Genomic DNA, 5253 nt, shown 5'->3' with positions numbered 1-5253 from the left:
GCGAGAATTGCCGAAAACAGTTAAATTTAAAACAATAAACCAATTTTCATTTACATAAATGGTCCCATCATCTTTACCCAGGACCTGTATTTGTTCAACAGATTAATTGCAAAATTTTATATTTCAGAATAAATCATGTCATATCTTATATTGTAAGAACTACATTCAGATAAAAATACTAAAAAGCGAAAGAAGTTTTATTTCGCTCCTATGAATGGTACTTACATGAACAAAATCAGCTTTTCAAGAAGGGAATTTTTGCAAATGGAAATTGAAATTTGTAAATTCTACATACTTCACAAGAAAAACAAAATAACCGATCTTGGTTCGTAAAATTACATCTCTTACTCAACAAGACAGCAAATGTTCAAATTTTAAGAGACGACATGCCTTTTTTCTCATCTGAACTTTAAAAGAAAGACACACAATGAGCGTCATTCTAGATTTCAATCCATTTGGAGAATGAGGCTGAAGAATATAGTCACGCCAGTAAAACAGAAATTAAATTAAGAATTCGACAGCGGGCTTTGACGAATTTATCAACGGTTTTGATAATGTGTTCCTTGGTGATTTAGGTGAAATTGTTGAATATTATAGAAAAATATTTGGCTTTAAAGCAACATAAAATCTGTATATTTTTGCGTACTTAATTCGCATCTGAACTAGAAAGTCACCCCTTGCTGTCTTGCTGAAGAATACCACAAATATAGTACATTGTACCATTTCACAAATGTTGCGTGTGACAAACTTGAAACTACGGGAGTATAGAACATACTTCAATACAATAGAGCAAGTTTTCTAACTGATGGCCATGCATTCTGATATATCATTACGTTTAAATATGTTACATTTAATTTGCAAAAACCTCAAATTCCTGATGTTATATTGAAAAAAAAAAAAAAAAAACACGTAAAAGACACCTTTGGACAGAGCTTTTTCAAATCCGTTTCAAACAGCATTTCGGGCTATCAGTTCGCCCCCTATGTCTTGAGAGGTTGATCTTATAATATGTCACGCAGAAATCAATATAACTTCAATTTAGCTCACACATTTTAATGAAATGAAATGAAATATTAAATATTAATTTGTCAAATCTTGCAAATATTCGAAATAGAGGTATATTAATATACACCCTTAATACTTGAATTATGCTCTTTACTTCCGAAACGGACGTTTATTACTATACCTATGTAATATATCTATAATTCCACTACCAACCGCTCACTAAATATAAACATGCCAATAGCCAGACTCTCACAAGACATTTCACAGCATTTTCCCCTCCTTGGCCATTTCTCACGGTAAACTTCCACAGCCATTACTATTTCTACCGACGAAGTTCAAAATACTGAACATGTATTGCAACTGCATCTTCCTTTGTTTTATGAGACGTGATGAGATGACGTGAAGGATGAAATAAATAGTACGTGGGGAAAATGTTGGGAAATGTTCAAAACCACTTTTAAGCAAACGAGCGTCAAAATACTTTTCAAAAATAAATCACAATTAACTTATCACCAAATACCTAACATTGGTTTCTTAAAACGTTATATTGATATGGCTGAAATTACGATATTCGTATACTTAATATCTAAGCCGCCTTCGCTCCACTTCCTGGTCACTCAGCACTGAGGCAGTGACGTCTCCTTCCAGGCTGTCCATCCCATTACATTCATGGTAGGGGGAAGTGGCTGGCTGAAGTGACCGCCTTTCCTTTTCAACTCTCACCAATATTTTACGGAAGGAACTTCATTTGTAATTTACAACATTAAAAATACACAGGACGAATTTGTGTTCAGCACATTTCAAAACACACCAGAAGAAAATTAACCTTAGATCCTTATCCACCCCAAATTGAAGCGACATTATGTAGGTCGTCGGCTTTCTTGATATTACATAATATTGCAAACTGATTTTAATATCTGAGCAGTTTTTGTTGTGACCAGCAGACCATGCGATTGAGCCGTTTGGAGGTAAACAGAAATGCTGCAATCGGAAAATTGGCACCTTGTTTTGGATTTGTAATTTTACGGACATAAAATAACCAGTGAATTATTTGTGAATGTACAATGCTTTAATATTTTTATCTGCACAATAAAATTAATTTTGATGCATGTGATTTCCTCATCTTTATTCTCTCATGAATCCGTATGTGTGCGCGCACGCATGCGCGCGTTCTCTTTTGTTAGCAAATGCTCTAATCAAATGGTGATTTGATTCTCTACGATGAACGATTTATCAAAAATAAAGTAATAGACAAAACAGTAAAGATATAGGTTATCTTCAAACTATGAGAGCTGTTTACGTACCGCTGTCACCCTTGTTTGGGGGGTTCGATACGTTATTAAGGCCAAAGTTTGAAAAAACATTTTTCCAATATCTCTAATATGAAATACGCATAATGATATTAGCGCAATAAAAGATAATAATATAGTTAGACTACTGCAACTCTTTACTCTAAGAAAGAAAAAAATTACTGCAGCAATTTCAAAAGAATTCAGCGCGTATTTTAACCCAGTGAGACTCATATCACACCTATTTTAAAACAGTTGCACTAGCTTCCTGATAGAGCACGTATTTTATTCAAAATTTTAATCTTTATGCATACAGGTTTTTGCAGTCAGTATGGAATGTCACTGTCTCCAGACACCCTCACATCAATGCTGTACTCCTTCACAGGAACCAGATTTTCTCTTTAGATCCTGTCCGTTTTGGTCAGATGTCAAGGAAAAGTACAGCGTACGTGCAAATGAAGCATTCCGTGTGTTTCGACAGTGATCTTCTTGGTAGATACACAGCGTGGTGAGCTGCCGAGTCCTATTAGTCTGTGGTTTGGGACAAGTTGAAGGCAGAATCCATGGGCATGATCCCAGAGCTGCGGTTATCTGTCGCTGGGATCGTGAACTAAACGTTATCTTGAGGATTCATGTTGATTCACCGTATAGATCTTGATAAAAATAGAAGTATATATATTGATGCACCTTGAAAGATCTACATTATAGTTGTTAAATACAATCCGAGCTTTCGGCCCCTAGGCCTTCTTCGGGGATTATCGATAATCCCCGAAGAAGGCCCAGGAGCCGAAATATCAATAATCCCCGAAGAAGGCCCAGGGGCCGAAAGCTCGGATTGTATTTAACAACTATAATGTAGATCTTTCAAGGTGCATCAATATATATATACTTCTAAACGTTATCTGAAACAGACATGGAAACAAAACTTAACATTGGGCTGATGCACGCCATTATTCACAATTTAAGTGACTCTCTTGCGTACATTCCAAGCCATTGAATTGTCTCTTTTAAGAAATGGACTGGTCCAGTAAAAAGTACCGCTCTTCGGAAGACGACCTCAATCCAGACTCAAACGATAACTCTCACCTGTCATTCTAGTTAACAGTCTTTTGGAACTGACACAATCAAAGTTCGTAAACTGAGAACCCGCATACATGTATCACATATTGCAATGCTTTTAAAAATTAGAAACTAAAACTCAGCATAGATAAGAAAATAAAAGAGAATTTATGCATCGTTTTTGTCCATAATGAATACACTAGTAGATCATAAGATACAAATATGCTGTTCTGGAGCTTTTTTCCTCGTAATCTATTTAGCTAAAATGCATAAAAGCCATGTAAAATAAAAATAAAGATGAATTCATTTTTGCCTTAAAATTAAAATATCTTGGCTGTCGTTCTCTCAAGGACTTTAATTTGAAACAACGTTTACAAGTAAGTGCTTTATGGCGTCAAGGGGTAGAAATTCGTATTTTGGCAACTCACCTCTTACGTTTTCCGGGTTATTTTTCAGTGGCCATTTCATCTAATGTGGCAATAGTAAGTGGTTGGGTGGAAAAGAGCACAATCTTATAAAAGAGTTCTGATCACAAGTCGGTCTTCACACATTCATTTCTAGCTTTTCTTAGAGATCAGAAGTCATTTTTCGTCATATAAGGTTAATTTTCATACTATTTTACTTCCTATACAATGACAAAAAATTTAACCTACATCCTGTTAAGCAAAATTATATTTCCAATTGAATTCTCTTGATTTAAAAAAATAGAAATTTATTGACACAGTCTATTATTAGATACAGATCATTTTCTATAGCACACTGTAGTTGATTTCAACCGCCATACAACGCAGTGCGTCAGAAGAGCGCCAGGGAGCGATGTGCTGCAAACGTCACATTACATTCACTTAATGGAGGTGAAGGCTACCTAATTTTTTGTTTTAAAAGAATTTTTGTCTGAAATCAATTTTAAGAGTAAATTGATTTCTGTCAGATATTTATTACCGTTACTTTGTTTGATTACAATGTGAAATTATACGCGTTGTTTCTGTTACCTTGTAGACATGAAACACCATTGCGAAAGGTAGCCTGCTTTTCTATACATAGGTAAATGAAGCCCAATTTATTCAGCTTTGCGCAGTGGCGGTACCATAGCCAATGAGGTTTATCCGAGGCGTGGTTATTGCTAGTTGAAAACTATACCCAATACCCCGTGCTGACGTCGTGAAATACCGACGGTAGCACAATTTTTGAACGCCTCTACGGGGGCTAACAGCAACTTGTATCACGATCCCCCTTCCTTAGTTAAAGGTCTATCAATATTTTCCTATCCCTACAACGTTATTATTGCTATATTCGATCTCCCAACACTCGATTCCAGCGTATTAAAATGAAGATATAAGCAGCGCATGACATTGTTTTGAACATGTTCAGTGCATTTGATCTCCCACTGAGTACATGGATGCGAACGTACATAAACATTTCTACACTGGGGATGTATAAGGACCAGAGTAGAGCTGTAACATATACGCATGGCCAGGCGTGACAGTGTCTTATCTTTATTATAAAGTGTACTGAACAAAGTTGGATTTTAGACTCAATAATAAAAAAAATCAGGGAAATGCCGAAGGAGGAATGTGCTTGAGAAATTTACATTTTTTTCACGACGCATGCAAATGATGAGCATCCAATGCCTCGGAAGCCATTTGGCGCATATTTAAAAAAAAACATAACTTTTATCCAAAGTGACCAAGAAAACTGAAACTTTGGGGGATGATCATGCACATATTGTAGTTAAAGTCAAGCAAATTTCTTGAGATTTGATACATATTTGTAGGATTTTAAAATTAAAATGAAATTTTTATGGGTCCGGTTTTTTTTTTCTTTGATCACCCTCTAATACGGATATTTGTTACTGATGTAGGCCAGCGTGGGAGATATTATAGGCAAATTTTCAAAAAGT

General features: G+C 35.5%; 1 non-coding gene across 1 annotated transcript; it reads left to right on the top strand.

Moving 5' to 3' along the window:
* The first annotated feature begins 4419 nt into the window (after positions 1-4419).
* LOC112041785 (U4 spliceosomal RNA) lies at positions 4420-4559 on the top strand. The gene has a single exon (XR_002886343.1). It is a non-coding gene; the product is annotated as a U4 spliceosomal RNA (small nuclear RNA).
* The last annotated feature ends 694 nt before the right edge of the window (positions 4560-5253 follow it).

Source organism: Lingula anatina, chromosome 4 (genome assembly GCF_051362555.1).
Source record: "Lingula anatina isolate TDL-2025a chromosome 4, LinAna3.0, whole genome shotgun sequence".
NCBI classification, from domain to species: domain Eukaryota; kingdom Metazoa; phylum Brachiopoda; class Lingulata; order Lingulida; family Lingulidae; genus Lingula; species Lingula anatina.
Note: the sequence above shows the minus strand (reverse complement) of the source record. Positions and strands in the feature narration are given on the sequence as shown.